General features: G+C 41.7%; 1 protein-coding gene across 2 annotated transcripts in view; it reads right to left on the bottom strand.

The window, feature by feature from the left end:
* Positions 1–22,509, bottom strand: part of NALF1 (NALCN channel auxiliary factor 1) — a 631,361-nt gene that overhangs the window by 182,363 nt on the left and 426,489 nt on the right. The gene's annotated exons all lie outside the window — the stretch shown is intronic.

Raw genomic sequence — 22,509 nt, 5'->3', positions numbered from 1 at the left:
CAAGGCCTCAGTGTCACGGAAAACAAACCAAGTGTAATTTGACACAAGATTTTACAACCTAAGGGAGAAACTCTTGCCTTAGAGAGAGACATTGTGGGTTTTACACAGAACTTTTAAATAAAATGCACTCCATCAAGTCAAATATATTAAGAGGAACAGTGCCTGCTTCTCCGCACCTTTGTCATAGTGCATACAGGATGTGGGGAAAAGAAAGAGGCACAGCATCAGAGCCTGTAAGATGTCATAATCTGGAAGCCACTGCACAAGGGCAGCAAGGTCATTCCAATCTATAGGAAAAGACATCGCCAGGGGTGCCCGGGTGGCTCAGTGGGTTAAGCATCTGACTCTTGATTTTGGCTCCGGTCATAATCTCGCGGTTCATGGATCGAGCCCCGTCTGGGCTCTGCACTGATGGTGCAGAGCCTGCTTGGGGTTCTCTCTCCCTCTCTCTCTGCCACTCCCCTGCTCTCTCTCTCTCGCTCTCTCTTTTTCTCTCTCCCTCTCAAAATAAATAAGTAAACATTAAAAAAAGAAAAGACATCTCCAGAACGGTCATGCAGCAATAAAGGCAAGAATACACCATGTATTACTTTAAACATTCTTGTTAACTCTTTCTAAACACATTGCAGCTATAAATATCTTTAAAACGTCACAGCTCCTATGATACAGGGATGGGTCAGCATAATGCCATTCTTCAGCTTCAGAGACTGATGTGTTCCTCTGGCTGAGTCTTTGCCACACCAAGAGGGCCACCCCCACCCTCCTGTGGCAGCTCAGGCTTTCCCCGATACTTGGCATTCAGGCTCAAGATGTGCTGCTGGGAGGTGTGACAGTGCTTTGTGACTTCCCATGTCCCAGGCTGCTTCTTCTGCAAACAGCCACCTGGCTCATTCTACACTCTACGTACCTGTCCAAAGCACTAATCACCTTCTCACATCCTCTTGTGGGTTGAATTGTGCACCACCATCAAGAAACATATTGTGGCATCCCAAGCCCGAGACCTCAGAATGTGACCTTATTTAGAGATAGAGCCTTTACAAAGGTAATCAAGTGAAAATGAGGGTGCTGGGGTGGGGGCTTTACATAATACGGTTGGTGTCTTTATTTTTCAAAAAGGTGAAATTTGGACAAACGCATAGAAGGAAGAATGTAAAGATGTAAAGAGGCAGGGAGGAGATCGCCATCTACAAGCTTAGGAGAGAGGCCTGGAATAGAATCTCTGTCCCGGCCACAGGCAGAACCAATCTCGCCGATGCCTCGATTTCAGACTTTAGCCTTCAGGACTGAGAATAAATTTCTGCTGTTCAAGCCACCAGATTGTGGTATCTTCCTACGGTAGCCCTAGAAACTAATACATGCACACTATCTAATTTATTCAGCTGTGTATTACTTCATGATTTATAGTATGCCCACCCCACATACAGGCCACCGTGTAAGTTCATGAGGGCAAGATGTTCTCTGTTTTGTTCACTGATCATCAAACATTTGTAGCTGCTGAGAACGGAGCTTGGCGTTCGTCACTGTTCAGTTAACACTTATTGAATGGGTAAATTATTTCGAGGGGCAGAACTTATAATATTCATATGTAATTTGCTGCACGAGTTGGAGCTAAAAACTGAAGAAGTTGGGTGTAACGGCCTACTTATTAGTTAATATTGCCCCTCAATATGCCTTGTCAGATGTTGAAACATGAGAATAAGATTCTTAGGTTTGAATTGTTTTTTCTAATTATATCTCCATTTATGTCACAATTTCTGTGTGAAGTTCGTGGTTGGCTAACTATTTGATTTTGATCGGAAACATAATTTGACATTCTTTAAATCCTGAATCAATTAAGCATCTTGAAGCATAACTAAGATGCAAAACAAACCAACAAACCAACAAACAAAAGAACAACACCAGAGCAGAAACAAATAAGCAATACTAATTAAAATGGGCTGTTGTAAGAATTTACTTGGGAAAAAGCTGACTCATCGACATCACTAACTATCCGAGACCAACCCTGGACAATGCTGTCATTTATAGATGAGAGAGGGAAGGCACAAAGAAATTAACTTTATTCTCAGGTTTCACAAAATGGTAGTGGGACCTCTGGTGGGTTACATGAAGCTAAGATAACAATAGGACACGTATAAAACCATCCTTTTTGTATATCCAGAAGACAAGAGGCTAAGATAATATCTGCAGTCAAGTAGAGTGGGGCAGGCAAACCAAATAATGATAATAATAATAATAATAATAGTAATCAATAGAGGTTCTTTTTTAAAGAGTGGAAGGAAAAGTAGAGATTGCTCACTCCAACATGTATTTTTTTTAAGAAAATATTAACTGTCTAATATGTGCCAGGGACAATAATTAGCACTGGGGACGAGGAAGGAAACATCAAAGCTGATATAACCACCACCTGGAACAGGTAAGATATTGAGGGCTGTCATCATAAAGCAACTCTTTCCTTCTCTTCTCCACCCATTTAAATCTCCTCCATGTGATAGCTTCTTCCCACCTCTGTGGATGAAATCCAGGACAGGTTCCAAGTGCCTCCTTATTCCCAGCTGAGAAAACAGTGTTCTAGATGCTGGAAGTCAAGTCATGGTCTTAGATCAGTAATTAAAGTACCCAGTCCAGGGGCGCTTGGGTGGCTCGGTCAGTTAAGCGACCAATTTCAGCTCGGGTCATGATCTCGTGGTCTGTGGGTTCAAGCCCCACATCAGGCTCTGTGCTGGCAGCTCAGAGCCTGGAGCCTGCTTCATATTCTGTCTGTCTGTCTGTCTCTCTGCCCCTCCCCTATTCATGCTCTGTCTCTCTCAAAAATAAATAAACAATGAAGTACCCAGTCCAGTGGAACCATAAAAAATTTCCAAACGTTATTTGAAACTCTGATTGCTCCTCTGCCCCGCTGGCTTCTCCCTTTCCTGTGTCCTGTCCTCCCTTCTTGCTTAATTGCTGGCATGGGCAGTCTTCAATTGCAGGCTGATGGAAGGTGACTCTGTTTCACGGAGTACTTTTTAAAAATTAATTAATTTATTTTGGGGGAGGAGTGGCAGAGAAAGAGGGAGAGAGGGAATCCCAAGCAAGGCTCTGTGCTGTCAGTGCAGAGCCTGACATGGAACTCAGTTTCACCAACCGTGAGATCATGACCTCAGCTGAAATCAGGAGTCAGAGGCTTAGCTCACGGAGCCACTCAGGTGCTCCTTTGGAGTAGCTTTGAGGAATCTTCAAGACCCCGTCCTCTTCCGGTCCCTGGAGGTCCACCCCAGGAGGGCCCCACTCCCAGGCCAGTGCATCACTAGTCCAGCTGATCGGCTGTGGTTTTCCTCTGTCCGCAGGCATCTGGCCACACCTCCAGCTTCTTTGTGCTCTGCCTTTGTCCCTTCAAGCTGCTCTATCTGACAGGATCTAAGGCAATCCCTTGCTTGCTGTCTCCATCTCCCGTGGAAGCCCATGCTAAACACTCATGCATCCTTTTTCCCGTCAGATTCTGATAGTTGACAGGACAAATATCAGACAGAGACAGTCCCCTCATGCGGCAAATTTTCAAGCCTCTGTTTCCAGGAGTGGCTGGACACGGGCAAAGGACATACCAGGGTTTCTCTATCTCACTAAGTATGTGTCCGCTGTCCCGGTTTGGAAGGTGACCTCTATTGTCTTGGGCCTCGGCAGAATCTAGACAAAACAGTTTCATTTAATATCCTGTTTTATCAAGACTGCAAGAAGGATCTAGCCAGAGCAGACAGATGAGCGTTGCATGGGGGAGTCACATCCCAGGAGCACTGGGGTGGAGGGCAGGACTGAGGGGGCAAAGAATGTTAGGAACACAAAGGATGTCAGTATGTGGCACAGGGTTAGCAAAGTCCAGAGGAGGAAAGGAAAGAGGAAATGGAGAGGAGGGGGAAGGAAGCACATTGGGAAATCTTGTTATCCATGTTGACGTAGCAGTTCTTTGAGGGCATGTAAGGCTTGCTCTGATATTTTAGTTCCCATGAAGAGTTGTTATATGGGAAAGAAGAAGACCCCCCTAGCTTTGATTTACATCTTATTCAACTTGCAAAAATTCTAGAATTGTTTTTCAATGTGAGTAGTGTTGTTGAGAAAGAGGAGGAAGGAGAGGAGGAGGAAGGGGGGAAAGAGGTAGAGAAGAGGTCCGTTCCTTACTATTCCAAGTCACCGGGTAGTCATTCGACTTCATGGCAGTTTACCCAGCTTTTATGCATTTTTCAAAGTAATCAGTACTTGATGTAAGCAATGAGGCTGGGACAACTAACTTGTGAGGTGACCAGAAGCCAGTGTCTACACTCACTAGAAGTCCCTTTCTTCCCGGGGGTGAGACCTTTAATTTTTAATAACTCCACGGATCGATAGGCCCATGACTTCTGCCCCCCATGGGAGAGAAAGAACAGAGACGATTAAGATAAAATAGCTCAGCAGAACATAGGGATTACATTTATGTCAGCCAGCAAAATGATCGACGATTAAATAAACCACAACATAAGAAAGAAAATAATCCTCTGACAGTCATCTCAAAGAAGCCAACAATGGATTCAGCCAAAGTGACGTGGGGGGTTTTGATTTTCTTTTCTCCCTCAGTGTAAAATCTTACCTGTACATAACCTTGTGTGTTTTAAAGCAAAACTGATAGAAAGGAAAAAAAAATGATCTGCAAAATATATCTCCACCTAGAATTTTGGGTATCATAGCTGACGACGAAATGAAAAGGAGATGCTTTCCAAGGTCTTTGACTACAACAATAAAAAGCATAATGCTGCATAATAAATATCTGGATGGATAGCTGAGAAGATACTTTGCTAAGAAGTGTGCAACTGAAGCCTGGACCGGAGGAGACCATGTGATAATGGAACAAACAAATAACATTGCATCAAAGATACTTCTCAGATTTGTACTAAGTCCTTCCGGAACTTGTATTACTATTGTCCCTGTAAGAAGGTCTCTTAATAAATTACTATTTTAGTGGATGTTCACACGAAGGTATCAATTAAAGACGGTAATCTTCAATTTACTAGATGTCACTAGTTAGTAACTTTTTGAAGCTAAACTGGGAAATATTTCCACAGCTTTCAGACTGACTCCGGTAGTGAATAACGAATGTACCGGAGAAGATCTCGGCAACTTAAAATAAAGGAGACCTCCAAATAATGGTTTTTAGGAGTCAAAACTGCCCTTGTAAATGTGTGGACTACATGGTGTGACCACAGAATACATCATTCAGAATGGGACACTTGAGAGTGACGAAGGAGCTATTAAGAGTTAAGCTAAGGCCAAGTATAAACCGGCATCATCTGGGGCCCATGTATACACAACCTTTCTGATGACCAGGTGGCAGGGCTGGTGATACTGCAGAGACTAATTTCATCATGAAAGTGTTTCCTTAAGCATGTGTTTCCGAAATAAAAATGTACCTGCAGAGATATAATGTATTCTTCACATCATGGAAACTTCAGGGCAAATTCTGTCATTAGAGACTTTTTGCTGTGAAAATGCCTAAGATAAATGGGATTTTCATAGGAGAGGAAAAACAAAAAAAAGCAGTAGGTTAATTGTGGACCAGAGGTCATCTTCCAGAAATGTGTGGGCCGTGCTCGGTGGATGCCGGCAGCCAAAAAGAGGCCAGGAAGCCACAGTGGGGGCAGAAACAAAAGCAAGAATCAGGGAACGAGGAAGGAGGGCAAAACCCACTCTACCAACACCTCCACACATTTGTGTATGGCCAGCAAAGTAGCAGAGATGGGACAAGGGGGGCATGCTAATGAAGAGAGCCAATGATGTCCTGCTTCATTAAATTAAACAACATATTCTTGAGTTCCCGTTTTGTGCTAGGTCCTTAGAGAGATGCAAAAAATATAAGGCATACGTTCCCCACTCCCCACCCCAAAGAAATTAACAGGCAGTTGAGGAGCTACATGAGAAATGAGAGTGTTAACGTCTTCCAAAAAAGACCAGCTTTTATAAGACAAGAGAAACTAATGTAACTAGTCTGGCTGGTTACCTTTGTGTTCGTGGTGGCAGGTAGTTGAAACGTCATTTTCAAAAACTGAGAAAATCTTATTTGACGGCACTAAACAAGTTGATTCCACTGGCAACACTTTAAGTTCTTTCTTTCTTTCTTTCTTTCTTTCTTTCTTTCTTTCTTTCGGGAGTAGGGGAGGGGCAGAGAGAGACAGGGAGAGAGAGAGAAAATCCCAAGCAGACTCTGCATGGTCAGCTTGGTGCCCAATGCAGGGCTTGAACTCATGAACCATGAGATCATGGCCTGAGCTGAAACCAAGAGACGGATGCTTAACTGACTGAGCCACGCAGGGGCCCCACTGGTCACACTTTTAACTTCCATGGTGGTCGTTGAGTTGACTGATGACCATGTGCACTCAGTCAGCTGTGCGGTGACACTAAGAAAAGTCAAGATCTTCCCAAACACAGGTGCATAACAGACTCACTGAAGGTTCTGGACTGAAGGCCATAGTAAGCCTCCCACTAACTGCTCAGGGCCTCCCAGGAGCTGCAGGCAAATCAGAATATTCTCCTACTTCCTTCTGAAGTAGCCACCAAGGACTACATGGCTAAGCCTTTGAGGTTTGTCACCGTGAACTCATGGGCATGTCTTTCTGAGGTTTACCTCTTTATGTTATTGCTGCTTCTGCTGGACAGCAACTTTGGCATTTTCTCTGAAACTATAATAGTTTGCTAGGGTGTCCTAACAAAATCCTACAGACAGGTGGCTTAAACAACAGAAATTTACTGTCACTGTTCTGGAACCTAGAAATCAGACATCAGGGTGTCAGCAGGTTTGCTTTCTTCTTTTTTTTTTTTTTAATTTTTTTTTAATGTTTACTTATTTTTGAGAGAGAGAGACAGAGCACAAGTGGGGGAGGACAGAGAGAGAGGGAGACACAGAAGCAGGCTCCAGGCTCCAAGCTGTCAGCACAGAGCCCAACGAGGGGCTTGAACTCACAAGCTGTGAGATCATGACCCGAGCCGAAGTCGGACGCTTAACCCAATTGAGCCACCCAGGCGCCCAGGTAAGATTTCTTCTGAAACCTCTCTGCAAGGTGTATAGATGGTCAGCTTCTCCCTGTTTTTTTCACATGGTCCCTCCTCTGCATCTGTTTCGAAATCTCCTCTTCTTGTAAGGATACTAATCATACTGGATTAGGGCCTACTCTAATGACCTCTTCTTATCTTAATTATCTCTTTACAGACCCTGTCTCCAGAGACAGTCACATTCTGAAGTGTGGGGTTAAGGACTGCCTTAGTGACCTCAGATGTCATAACAAAATACCAGAGACTGGTGGCCTAAGCGACTGCAATTTATTTTCTCACACTTCTGAGGACTGGAAATCCACGATCAGCGTGCCAGGTTTGGTGTCTGATGACCCATCTCACCTTGGGTTGCAGAAGGCTGTCTTCCTGTTACGTCCTCACGTGGTGCAGAGAGAGAGAACTGGTATCTCTTTCTCTTCCTCTAAGGACACCAGCCTTATCAGATTAGCGGCCCATCTTCATGACCTCACATAACCTTTGTCACCTTGTCAAAGTCTCTAGCTCCAAATACAGTCACATTGAGAGTTAGGCCTTCAATAAATGAATCTGGTCAGGGTCGGGGGGGAGGACACGATTCAATCTGCAGAAGACTTCCACACACAAATGGAGAGGGCGGCACAATTCAGCCCACAATGGAAATATTCTATTATTAAGAGCAATCTCCTGTGGCCTCTTCCACATTTAGTTCTGGAGGCGTGCAAGACAGAACATACAGGGAAGCTTCCCAATCCTAGGGCTTCAGGAGGGACAGCTGTGCTACCAAGAAGAACATGTACAAGGCTCTTTTCAATCAGGAGAGTATCTCAATATCCCATTCCAATGCTGAATGAGACCTATTCCAATATCCCATTCCGATGCTGAATGAGCTCAGGAGACCGAGCTGCTATGATTGACTGTCAGGAGACCAATGGCAGTGATAATCACGGCAAGGACGAGACTGTAAGGTATCATGGAGACATGCCTCTCTGGTGGGGCCAAGTAATGATGACATAGGGCACTCACAGAAAGTACTGTGAAAAGTCCCATCACTAGCACTGAATGAAAGAACTGGAATAAAATGCTGAAGTGTCATCCTTGTCAACTTAAGCTGCGTTGTATCAGACGAGGTAATGCAGTCCCTTCACAGTGTCCTGGAGATGGGATTGTCACACTCTACCTGCTCACACCCTCCTGTCAGGACTTCCACTGTGTGTGTGTGTGTGTGTGTGTGTGTGTGTGTGTGTGCATGTGCGTGTCTGGAAAATTACTTCCAGGTGAAAATTATAAAACAGGAATTATAAATATTAATTGGTTGATATTAATCAGACTGCCTGTGTGTGTGTGTGTTCATATAAATATATATAAAATCAGTTAAGATAATGGCAGAGCCTGAAGGAAGCAAGGTGGTCCCGGGGAAATATTTGAAGGAGAGAACTCTACCCTTTGTGGAAGGGAACAGCTGTAACCCTACGTCAACGTTCTGGTTTGCATTGCCCTCAATCCCACAAACATCTGCTGAGAGACTCTAAGCAGTGAGCTAACCCTCCCAGTAAGGAAACCACCATTAGAACCATTCCTGAAGTCTGCCGTTCCAGACGCCATCCCCATGTATCTACTTCTCTTTCGAACTCCATGCAGTGTCCATAGCTGATTGCCTTCTGCCTGTCCCTTGTATTTTCTTTCTCTTTTCTAGGCCTCAGAGAGGCCAAGAAGAGGAAGAATCACTTAGAGACGCTCCAGGATTCAACCTGTAATCTGTGTGTTCCCTGACACGAAGGTAAAACGTCTGCGGAATGTCAAGGAACTTTGATGAAAACTTGGAAATGTTTTGCAAACTCACTGCACCCATCTGGTGCTTCTCGACTGGCATGTGTATTAATTGCATGTACATGTCAGCCAACAGAAATGATTCCCAGGCATTCCTGTGTCAGTGGAGGCAATCTCCCAGGATTCTGCTCTTGTTGTGTGTGAGCTGTTCCCGACTCTGCCAAAGTCTCTGTTTGTATTTAAACACTACTTGATATTAACATTTGGCTTCCAACACTTTGATTTTTAGAGCTCCCCACAGACACGACCTTGGATTCATTCCTTTGCTCTGTATTTGTCAAGTAGAATAACCTATTACAGTTTCCAGTTTTAGGCCCTAAGGACCTAATCCCTGGCTCTTGTCTGTTTAATTAGTGGTCACAGAAAGGAGGGGAATCAAAAACTTACTTTGATGTTTAATATTAACATGTCTTCCTATATATAGAAAATTCCAAATCCTAAAAATAACCCAGGCATTGGCATATAAGGCTTATGATAAAATGACGGCCATTCTGAAAAATGGTTAAAATTGGGGTGGCTAATATGCTGTTACATAATTGATCCTGATATAGATGAACTTGACTGATATTTATTCATTCTCCCTCCACCAGCTTGCAATGTTCCAGAAGTAGAAAAATAATGGGCAATTCATTTTTCACCCTGGTTGTCCTTTTCAAAAAAAGAATTTGGTATTTTTTTCTCTAAACTCCATGGTAAAGGTTATAATTTCCACCTTTAAAAATCATTTTGAAGGAAGAAGTGTGGAATGATTCTCCCTGCAAAACGATTACCTTTTTTTTACACATTCTCTTATCATTTTGGCTATCCAAAGCTTAACATTGTTAAAATTCAGATTTTGCCCAGTTATCCAATGGATTCAAAAGGGTGAGATTTTGCCCTCACCCCAAAAAAGAGACATGGAGTCTTAAATGTTGATGGTTTTAAGTAATTCATTCATAAACAAATATCCAAAAAAATCCCAAGCAATACAGAATAAATGGACAAGAACACATATGCCCTCTCACGGATACTTCTCAAAACTGAGTGGAAGCATTTTTAAATGGTGGCTCTTGGGTCGCCTGGGTGATTCAGTCGGTTGAGTGACTCTTGGTTAGGGACTGAGGTCATGATCTCACAGTTTATGAGATCAAGCCCCGTGATGGGCTCTTTGCTCACAGCACAGAGACTGCTTGGGATTCTTTCACTTCTTCTCTCTCTGCTCCCCTCCTCCACCACTCATGCTCTCTCTCTCTCTCTCTCTCAAAATAAATAAATGAACATTAAAAAAATGGTGGCTCTTGGGTACTTCTTTTGTGGAATAAGTAAATACTATAGCAGGTTTTGCTAGTTTGGGAATTCATTAATTTTTCTTTACTTATTGCTGTTCCCAGTACAGATTATGTTCACATGTTACTTATGATAAATGTGACCTACTAATATTGAGTAAATAATGTGACACCTGTAAGTGTCTTGATGACTGACATATCCCTCAACACCAAACACAATGGCCAACATGCAGTTAATACTTAATATATATTTGTTATATGATTAAGAGAATGAATTGTTGGTTAGGAAAACATAAGCATTACATTCTTCCAAGTTGAAAATGTGCGAGAAACAAAAGCATTCTCTTTGAATTTTTAACAAATAAGAAAATCGACTTCCTCACTCTTGGCCAGGAGCGAAATCTGTAAGTGAAGAAGGCTGAATCCAGGGGTGATATAAGAGCTCCCATTTTAGAGCAAAATGCCTTGGTGGAACTGAAAATATCAATCTTAGTGAGTAGGATATTCATAGGTTATAGTAAGTATAGCTTTTGCAACCAAAATCCCCATAAAACCAATACAGCTATAGGTTGCATGCATGGCATTTACTGTAGAAGCCTCAGACTCAGGGATGTGGCTAGATATAGGCACCTGCAATAAAAACTTCATATCAGCTCTCTTACTATTTGTTTAATGGGAAAAACAATGCAGGTGGGGAGTTACAGAGAAACAGAGTTACACCTAAGATAGATACGCGTTTTGTCATACTCTCAGAAGGAAAGAAATGCTGTTCAGCCTTTCACATAAACCTACTTGTATATACAAGTATATATACCTATATATGATATAAGTTAGTGCTCTTTTGTATGGAGATACACACATCTAAAATAGAAAAATGGATGTGTGTGTATATGCATGAATGTGTGTTCGAGCATGCCTGAGCATGTGCACGTGTGTCTGTGTGCATTCGCGTGTGTGTGCGCACAGGTGTGTGCATGTGTGTGTGTCTCTGTAAATAAGCAGTTACGTTGGCACACACAGCCAAACACCCACAACGCAGTGAGATGTCCAACGTTCACAGTTCATCTGAAATATACTGTACTTCCCGAAAAGTAACCCCTCAAAACTAAAACAAAACAAAAGACACACACAATGCCTGAGAGAAGAAATCAGTTTAGCTGATGAAAAAGTAAGGTCCCCCTTGCCCACCTGCTCTGTGCCACCGTTTCTCAAAACTGCATGGTGGGCCGTGTTGCCACCAGGATACCTCAGCCCTGAGTCTCCGGCCTGCAGATCCTTGATTAATTCAAATCCTCTGGCTTTCCATTCTCTGGAAGAGTTCAGACTTTCTTCACATCCTACCAACACTCTCAGGGTTTCAAGTGATGGGGAACTCCTGAGACATACTACCAAGAGGAAAGGAAGGAGCAGAATGCCCCAAATCTCAGCTTTGATTTCTATTAAAATGCTTTGATTAAAAGACTTTGACTAAACATGTCATTAAAAAGACCAAATAAGGGGCGCCTGGGTGGCTCAGTCGGTTGAGCGTCCAACTTTGGCTCAGGTCACGATCTCGCGGTCCGTGAGTTCGAGCCCCGCGTCGGGCTCTGGGCTGATGGCTCGGAGCCTGGAGCCTGCTTCCGATTCTGTGTCTCCCTCTCTCTCTGCCCCTCCCCCGTTCATGCTCTGTCTCTCTCTGTCTCAAAAATAAATAAACGTTAAAAAAAAAGACCAAATGAAAACAACCACTGAAAGCAGTAAAACACAATAAGGTATGTGATAATTATATCATTCTGTGTACCGTTGTTGCAAAATTAAGTTATTTATAGAAAATAATGTTAACTAAAGTCAATGCATCATGATGCTCCTTTTAAAAGACAATAATGTTTCACTTTAAACAATTTTACAAGACCATAATGTATAATAAAAATGAGACTAGACTTAAACTTTTGCCAATACTCTGCATGACATTTGCTTAAAACCCTATTTATACCTCTACCTGAGAACTGTGTACTATGTCTCATGCATGTAATTGTTTAATAAATGATTTGCAAATCATCTAATTTTCTAGCTTTTCCAACATAATTAGGCATATTAACATGTATGAATTTAGCCTATTATCAATTATCTATGCAAATTGAGGCATGGGTTATTGAATTGATTAGCTAAACTTTTAAAATAGTAAACAATTTACTTGGTGGTTAGTTTTTTTTCTATATAATTTTAGGTAAACTTTAAGAAAAATTTGCATTCACAGAATAGACTTCAACAGGGAGAAGAGGGCCTTCAACTATGCTGTTTGGCAGTGCTTCTCAAGCTTCAAGCATCAAAGGCATCTGGAGACTTGTAATAACATGGATTGGTCGCCTCATAGGAGGTCTTGGTTGCAGCCTGAGAAACTGTTTTTCTAACAAATTTCTGGTTGACATTGATGCTGCTTGTTTGACACGCACACCCTGAAAACTGCTTTAGGACAAAGTTAACCTCAAGGTAGTTGCTAGCGCTGAGATTTCAAAGTGTAGATTACCAGCAGTTAACATTCATGAATGGAGATAACAATGAGAGGTTTATCAGATGTCCCAAATCAAAAATTGTTTCCAGGAAGTTTGATTTTTTTTTTTCCAACCAATTCAGGAAGGTAAAGCTTTTGGAAATTAGTTCCGTTGATAGTGAATCATTTGCTCTTCTGGTTCTTTTAAATTAAGATCACCCAATTTCAGTGAATAATTTTTAGGTACCATGGAAAGTTAAATATATAGATCAGATTTTAGAAATGTTTTAACAATTGAAGAACTACTTTGCAAATTATTCCAAGCACACTACTGTCATTGAGCTGTTTTGAAAATAAAGCCTGTGAAGTTTTGCTGTATTTGTTCAAAATAAGTGGAAACTTTTCACCAAAATATTTGATAAAGCATCAAAACACTTCAGCTTTTGATTCTTAGAGTGCTTTTTAGTACTAATAGCAATTGAAAACAAAGTGTGTAAAATGGAAAAACAAAACAGTATTTTTTATAAAAGCAAGAAAGGAACAGAACAAATTAATCTGAATAAAATAATGTGATAAGAGTTTCGTGTTCAAGATTTACTTTTGATATTCTAGTATAGAGCCTTGGAATATCTCAACTCATGGGAAGAATCTTTTGAATGAACTCCTATTTTTAACTGGAAAAATTTATTCTCTGTTACCAAGATTGCCTAGTATTTGGAAAGCCTAAAGATTTGAAGCATGTAAAATTCACAAAATATTTAAAATAATAATGATAAATACACATTGTTCTGGTTTGTCACAAAAATGTTTCAAAGGTAGTATCACTTGAACCAAAAAATGTGATAATATTTCCATTCAAATATTTATTTAAATATAAACAAAGTTATATTGAGAATACTCTCCAACTAGTAAAATTTTCTCTAATTTTTTCCAGCATCTGTAAAGGTAATTTTTCCTAAATTAAAAATAGGATAGCATGACCAGAATTAACTGGGCATAGCGATAGTTTCAAATTTTGTGAAAATAAGTGAGACAATGTAAAACACATCTTTAAAAAAAAAAAAAGTTTACTTATTTTGAGGCAGGGAGGGGCAGAGAGAAAGGGAGAGAGAGAATCCCAAGCAGGCTCCACACTGCCTGACATTGGGCTCGAACTCATGAACCATGAGATCATGACCTGAGCTGAAATCAAGTGTTGGACACTTAACTGACTGAGCCATCGAGGTGCCCCTAAAATGCATCTTTGATGAAGACTGCAGAAAACTATATTTTTTAAAAATTAAGACCATATTTTAAAAAGCAATCTACCGCAAAATACCAGGGATATAATATTTGGGAAAGATGCAGCCAATACACCAATTAAAAGTATGTGCAAATTTATCAAGAATAACTACTGTGTTAGTGTTACTACTTAATGTTCAAAAAATTCAGATGAGGTTACTAAGGGCTGTTTCGTTTTCATATGCATGGATTTTGTTATTTTTTATTTTTGAAATGAATTTCACTGAAAATGATTTGCACATAACTCTTTTCCAAGAGTTTCCAAAACAGTTTGTTGGTCAATACATACATTTTTAAAGTAAAGTATTTCAAACATCCTTTTTCAATACTCAAAATTGTCTCCAGTTGGGCAACAGATGATATGGTTGATCAAATTTCACTATACTGCTCTTGTATTTTTCTAAAATGTGTTTATCTCTTTTCTGAACTATCTTTGAAACCTAGCAAAAAGTAAGACAAATTTAAGTTTGCTTTTATTAACTGGTCTTGAAATGATCAATTTTGCTTTTTATCTTTAAAAGTGTCTTAAACAATCTTCTGTTGTGACATAGTTTATAAACCAAAGCTTGATGGATCTATCATTCTGCTCAGAAGTAACTGATGGGGCCGGTTTAGATAAGAATCCACAGAGGCACTCCTTCCCCACTGAAATTATTTAGATACCTGATTAGTGCAACCCCACGAGAGGGGCTCCGAGAATGCTATAGAGTAAATGAGGTCTTAATTACATGTATATTCTGATGTGGCCAACATATACATCCGTGTTAAACACCGGGAACCTAACATCAACTCCAGGATGTTACAAGGATTTCATTTTCTTGTCCAGCAATCCACTGGGGACTGTGCTGTCTCTTTAAAATAAAATCCGAAATATCTTTATCACAACAAATACTGGAGATAAATTAAAGCAAATTATTATTTTGTCAACTGGTTTTTGCCTGACAGGCTTTTCTCTAGAGCTGCTCATTTTCATGTCAAAGGAAAAAATATTATGCATCTCTAAAATAAACAGACCACTTTTAAATTATCCTCACCCAACTGAAAGAATTGTCACTTTAACAAACAATGTTGAGCCTCTTTTCCTGCTGTACTAATTACCAATCAGCCCTAATGGCAGGTGACTGGAGATACGTGATTGCATAATGCATGTAGAATAGGATAAAGGCAAAATCAAACCCACATTGGACAGCTTGGAGTCAACAAAGACTTTTTACACAAGCAGTTTGACTTTTTAATTGTCCTTGGATTAATTAAGTTATTTATTTTAGCATTAAGCTGAATTATGAGATCACACCCTCATCATTTCTTATAAAAGGCATTTTAATCTCCATACCTATTGAGGGCAGATGTTCAGATGGCCTCCAATGATCCCTACCTCCATGCCCATGAGTAATCCCCTCCTCCTGAATGTGGGCTGACCTTGTAACACTGATGGGATGTTCCTTCCACACGAAGGCTTCATAAGGCAGCGATTTCACCCTTACTGACTCTCTCCTTTGCTGGCTTTGACGAGGCAAGCAGCCACACTGGAAACGCCATGCAGTTAGGAACTGAGCAAGGCCTCCAGCCAGCAGTCTTTCATCTGACAACTCTCAGAATCTGAATTGTGCCAACGACCACATCAACTTGGAAATGGATCCTTCCACATTCAAGGCTTCAGATGAGGCTTCGTCCCTGCCCGAGACCTTGAAAGCAGTCCTGGGGAAACCCAGAGCACAGGAGCCAGTTAAGCCGTGCCTGGACTCCTGACCCACAGGCTCTATGAGGTGATACACGAGGGTCATTTTAAGCCACTACTTATGTGGCAATTCATTATGCAGCAATGGAGAACTAACACAACACTTGATGCTATATGTAGGTTTCATTTCTATTTTGTAAATCATTAATGGGTTTTGCTCATAAATAGGTCAACTAGAGGAATCTTGTTGCAACCACACTTTCATTAAGAGACACTGAAAAGGGGAGCCTGGGTGGCTCAGTCGGTTAAGCGTCCGACTTCGGCTCAGGTCACGATCTCATGGTCCGGTCCGTGAGTTCGAGCCTCACGTTGGGCTCTGGGCTGATGGCTCAGAGCCTGGAGCCTGCTTCTGATTCTGTGTCTCCCTCTCTCTCTGACCCTCCCCCGTTCATGCTCTGTCTCTCTCTGTCTCAAAAATAAATAAAACGTTAAAAAAAAAAAAAGAGACACTGAAAAATACAGGCTTTGAAGTCAGAGCTGAATGTGAAATGTTTGTTTATACAAAGTATTTGAATTCTCTTGGTCGCAGTTTCTTTGCCCCTAGAAGTGGTCATATCATTCTTTTCTTTTTAAGTTTATTTATTTATTTTAAGAGCATGAGAGAGAGAAGAGTGTACAAGCAGGGGAGGGGCAGAGAGAGAGGGAGAGAAAGAATCCCAAGCAGGCTCCGTGTGGTCAGTGCAAACCATGAGATCATGTCCAGAGTTGAAACCAAGAGGAAGATGCTTAACTGACTGAGCTACCCAGGCGCCCCAGGGGTTATATCATTCTTACTTGAGTGCTGGCTTGTCGCAGTTTAAGAAGTGACTGTGTACTCACTTAACGGGCTATGTGGAATGAGCACTGTTAGTAGTTCTGAGGATAACATTATAATCCATGATTTTTAGGATTTTTCCTCGTTTCTGGCCATGCTATCACCCCAACTCATCATGTTTTCAGCACAATCTATTTCCCCAAATGTCAGGCCTCTGCAAAAACTGTAGGAAGTGTCCTGCTAGAGGCCAAGAGTTTTCTCACTATCAAGGTGTCTAGGTTTGGATGCCCAGCTAATTGCAGTTTCTTGCCACACCTAGGGCTGGCATGCCCTATCTGATCCCAAATTCTGCTTCCCACCTTTTCTTTTCCTATTGCTCTGCCTTTTCACTCTGTTTCCAGAATCCCTTCCGGTTTGGATGCATAGAAGGGCGATCCTGGACACAACTCAAAGTTTCGAATTCTTGTACTTAAAAGCTACTTTAAGCTATTTTTTTTTAAATTCCCGACATCTCCTTTTCCTGTGTAATGAACACAGTGGCTCTAACAGAGCACATATGCAACTGGTGGAAACCCCGCTGAGTAAAGAGCCGCTCGGCAGGCAAATCTGGTCTGGGAAAACAGCAGCCTGTCTGAAGTGATTAGATGTCCAGGCTACTCCAGAACCCTGTTTATTTGGTCTTTACAATGCATAATTCAACGTTTTAAATGTTCTCTGAAGATGAAAAAGAATGCATTTTTCATAGCTTATATGACATGCCCGATGTAATACTTAAGCAAGCTGCTAAATCAGTCCTACAAAGCAGGGGAAAAAAGTGGTCAGTGGCTCTAATAAATGCTAAGCACGGAAGGCAAGTTCTTCCATGAGGAAATCCAGGACCTTCTCTCCCCCCAAAGATGAAGGAAAAGCAATGACTCACCTCATTTAGGAACATTATTATTTATGATTGAAATCATATGCCTTTTCAGTTTTTTTCCCCTTTTTATATCTGAACTGGGAGAATTTTATTTTTCCTTCACATAACCATAATCTCGTATTAAAAAAGTGGGGGCGCCTGGGCGGCTCAGTCAGGTGGGCGTCCGGCTTCATCTCAGGCCGTGATCTCACAGATTGTGAGTTCGAGCTCCACGTCGGGCTCTGTGCTGGCAGTGAGGAGCCTGCATGGGATTCTCTCTCTCTCTCTCTCTCTCTCTCTCTCTCTCTGCCCCTCCCCCACTTGCAGTCTCTTTCTCAAAATAAATGAACTAAAAAAAAAGTAGTCGTGAGATTGTTTTAGTTTGTGGGAAGGAATAAAAGGGTAGAGTACTATTATCTGTTAACCTTCTTAATTGGACAACATAACAGTAAGACTGAGGATTTGCCTCAGTGTTAATTGATGCTCTTACCATGCATCAGGGAGCAACTAATAACAGTTTTGAAAAGATAAATGTTTAGTTAGAGATCTTTCTGTAAGGCACACACATGAGAGTATGTCATCGTCATAATAAAGGTGACCTTAACTTCCACCCTAAGGTACACTTTTCGAAGGAGACAGGGAATCAAAACCATCCCACTTGTACCTCAGGGTGGACTCCTTTTCTCCTAACTAAAACTTAATTCTGAAAGATCACTTGACGGAGATTCTGTCAGCGTGCAGCTTGCAACCTGGAGGTTAAAACAGCTCCTGAAACCTGCATTCACCATTCCGGAATGAAAGCAATTTGAAATCCAATGGCCATTCAAGGGCACTCAGGGGCCCCATAATAGATCCCCTGAATGAAGATGGCTTCCATGAATTTTCCCACTGAGACAATATAGCTTATATTTGAAAAAAGTACGGATGCCTGGGTGGCTCAGCCGGTTGAGTGTTTGACTTGATTTCAGCTCAGGTCACGATATCACAGTTCATGGGTTCAAGTCCCATATCAGGCTATGGGCTGACAGCACAGAGCTTGCTTGGGATTCTCTCTCTCCTCTCTCTGCCCCTCCCTCGCTCTCCCCCCCCCCCCCCCCCCCCCCGCAAATAAACAAATAAATAAATAAATAAATGAACATTAAAAAAAGAAATACTTTTCTAATTACTGTAATGGTCATGTAGAGCTTTGAAATATTTTGATGTTAAACAGCCATGGAAAGCAAATCTTGAAGACTAAACAGTTTGATTCCTAAGTAGGCAGTTACCAAATAAACATGCAATACGTGCTCATGAAAATTTAGAGAATGAATTTCAGTACTAAATAATAAACAGGGGTGTCAGTGACGAAGCTAGAAAGTCCACAAATAATCCAATGCTGTCCACCATGTATACTTCAGTAGGAATATAAATTTACTACAGAATGAATCTTGTGGATTCTATACAGCGTAGCAAAATAGTAACAATAGCCGAATAATAACAAGGAGTTTAAAATGAGGAATCGCTGAACCAAACCCAACATGAATGGACTGTCAGCTTCCTATTGAAAGTTCTCAGGGATAGGAGGGTTGGCTGCTGGCTGGGCCCCGAATGGTGGGTGTCCGATCTCAACTTTAAAAAAAGACCTACGCCCCGCCCCAATGACCACTGCAGTGAAATAATGATACTATTCATGTAACACTCATTCACCCAATATGGATGGAATATCAGGCGCGGAGACAGACGATGGAGACACAATAATGCACAAAACAGAAATGACCCCTCACTGGGCTTATGGTCTCAGGAATAAATCCAATCACCAAATGACCACATGAAGAACGCAAAAAGGCAACCTGTGAGAAGGCAAGGTCAGGCAGAGGGAAATATGAGAAGTGGAGGCTATGACCTGTCTGGACAATCAGGGAAGATTTTCCTGGAGAACTACTGCCTGGGCTCCACCATGAGAGAGAAACAGATGATCAGCAAGGAACACCGAGGCTAGAAGAGCAGTGTGTGCCCCACCTCAGCGTGAAAGACGACTCAGCCACATTCAAGGAACTCAAAGAACATCAATGGTGGTAAACTAGATTAGAGAAGTGGACATACTCTAAGAGCGCCACATGATATCTCATATATCGATCACAACAACCAGTGAGGTCACTTTTAATACGGTTCTCATTACATACACGTGGAGACCAAGGCTTACCGAAAGTTTGAGCAACTTATCTGTAGCCATCCAGAAAGTAAATTACAGATCTTGATCTGATAACATCAGTCAGTGTGAATTACAGAAGACAGCACAGAGGCAGACTGGAGATTTCCACCCACACTTTTCATCTGTCTGATACTATTGCTTCTTTTGCTGTCCCACCCCCACACATGCTTTCTTCAGAGCAAACCCACCACTGCCAACAGGCCACTTTTTCCTGTCTATTGATTACCCAGAGGGTGACAGCTTTTTAATTTCGATCACCAGATGTTGAGAATGGGACACACCATAATAGCAGAGAAGGGATTTAATAGAAGTGTATGTGATAATGAAAAGTATACATGCATTAACTCCTATAAATTGGAAATATTGGAAGGTATATCATCAGCCTTTAAGGGTGCAGTCTTACAACAAATTTATGCAAATGCTCTATTGCTATACATATACATAAGTCCAGTAATGATGCTTGGAGTGTCCCAAGGAGTGGTAAATATTTAAAATATAAGTGGGCTCAGAAGAGATTTTTTTAAGTTGGGGTCGGAGCCATAAAGGTCAATTGTCTTGGGTTCAACTGGTTAAATTATCTGTGGCAGGTGGTTCATATCAATGTAACACCTTTTTCATCTGACTTTCAGGATGTCACATGCTTCTGGTTTTCCCTTATCTCCTTGGAATTTCTGTGGGTCTCCTCGTCTTCCTGATGATGTGTCAGGCTCTGACCATCTTGGGCCTTTGATCTTTCCTATCGTCACTTACTCACATTATGATCTCACCCAATGGCTTTTGGCTGATGAGCCCTCAAAATGTTATCTCTGGTCTCCTCCTCCTCCTCCTCCTCCTGGACTTGTGCCTTTTGATGTCTATTTGAAAATGCTTCTTGGAAGTGCATGTGCCCCAAACTGAAAACTACTGATTCTCTTCTGCAAGTATTTTCCTCCTTTAGTGCTCCTGTGTCTTCCTGAACAAGCCCAGGCTTTGTTCACTCAGGGGAAAAATAGAAATAAAAATTCACACACCCTCATTTCTCTCACACCAAACATCCAATCTACCAGCAAACCCCAACATCTCCCTGCACCCAACTTAATTAGGGTCATTGCTGCCTCTGACCTAAAGTTCTATTTCTACTTCCTCATAGGCATCCTTGCTCTTTATTCTTTTTTTTTTTAATTTTTTAAATGTTTATTTATCTTTGAGAAAGAGAAAGAGAGAGAGAGAGAGAGAGAGAGAGAGTATGAGCAGGGGAGGGGCCGAGAGAGGGGGAGACACAGAATCCAAAGCAGACTCCAGGCTCTGAGCTGTCAGCACAGAGCCCAACATGGGGCTCGAACTCACGAACCGTGAGACCATGACCTGAGCCGAAGTCAGTGTTTAACCGATGGAGCCACCCAGGCGCCCCTCCCTCTTTATTCTTGATTTCCTACAGTTGTGCTTTCAGACTGGGTGGGAAAATATACCTAGCATATTGCAGTCACTTGGCAAAATAAGAGAAAAGGAAAAACTAGACTGGAATTAGCAACATGATGTGTGTTACACTTTGTGAAGGATTATTTCATGACACTATTACTCAGGATATAAACATGCATAATACACACATATATTTACACTGGGCCCGCTGTAAAGTGGACTTCCTCCAGTGGTCAATGGTTAAAATGTTTGACATTTTTTTTAATGTTTATTTATTTTTGAGACAGAGAGAGACAGAGCATGTGCAGGGCAGGGGCAGAGAGAGAGGGAGACATAGAATCTGAAGCAGGTTCCAGGCTCTGAGCTGTCAGCACAGAACCCGATGCGGGGCTCCAACTCATCAACTATGAGATCATGACCTGAGCTGAAGTCAGACGCTCAACTGACTGAGCCACCCAGGCGCCCCACAATGGTCAAAATATTTGAAAGATGCTGCCCTGCAGTCTGTTACGTACAGAGCGGCCGGAGAAATCCTTGTATAATGCAACCATGAATACTCCACCATCCCATTCAACTCTCCACGGCTTCCACCTCTGTAATCTAGAACCCGTGTCCTGGTGCACAAGGCCAGCACAATCGGGGCCCCCAGCCCTCTCTCCAACCTCACCACTGACACCATGGTCATCCTGCTCCAGGCACACTAACTGCCTGATGTTCTTGGAACGTGTCAAGCACTCCCCTGCCTTTTCACACTTGTTCTTTCTCTTCCTGCGATGATGTTCTCTCCACATACCTTCATCACTAGTCCTATAATATCAGAGCGGTCTCTCCTGTCCTGTTACCTAAGTAACAGCTTGCTCCCAACCTTGTCACTCTTTATCCTTTCGGACTTTTTTTCCTTCACATTCATATCAATACCAGATAGTATGCTATTTATTTGTTTATCTTATGTCACCACCCACTAGGATGTCAACCATTTGAGAACAGGAATTTTGTGTGTTTTATTCACCGTTGTGCGCCGGTGTCTAGAACAGAACATGTTCTTGGCACGTAATGAGAGGTCAATCGATATTTATGGAATGGATGGCTACATTTCAGTTCAGCCCTATGCGACTGCGAAACCTGAACTCTGAACTTATGTCTGCTTTTCCATGCATTAGGAAGATTGGACACAAATTGAAATTGGTTTAAAAAAATGACAAGAAGCAATTTATGATTAAATGTGAAAAGTTGAATCGGAAGTTCAAGGAATGCTACAGGAAGCGGACATATTCGGTGTTGTTTTCATAAAGAGAAAGGAATTGAAGTAAACCCTAAGAGATCACAGCCTTCGGGGAGAAGGTAATGATACAAATGTAATGATTACCATTTCTAATTTGGCAGCCAAGACAATATTCAAAGAGTCTCATTTTTGAGGACATACTTTCAGCATTAGAATTGCTACATATGCAGATTTCCTGTTGTTATTTTCTGATTTGCACTATGGGAACTCTACTTCCCCAAAGTATAGGAGTGAAAATGGAAAAGCAAATATGAATACCATCTACTAAAAGAACCAACTGACAAAAATGATCCATATGGAGAATGAAACATGGGTCTGGGAAGATACTGGCTCCGCCTACCAGCTCTGGGCGCTCGTTTCTGAGGGCCTGGCCCCTACG

The sequence above is a fragment of the Puma concolor genome, chromosome A1 (assembly GCF_028749965.1).
Source record: "Puma concolor isolate L17-30 chromosome A1, mPumCon1.1.hap2, whole genome shotgun sequence".
In the NCBI taxonomy this organism is placed as follows: Eukaryota; Metazoa; Chordata; class Mammalia; order Carnivora; family Felidae; genus Puma; species Puma concolor.
This window is presented reverse-complemented; position numbering and strand designations above follow the sequence as displayed.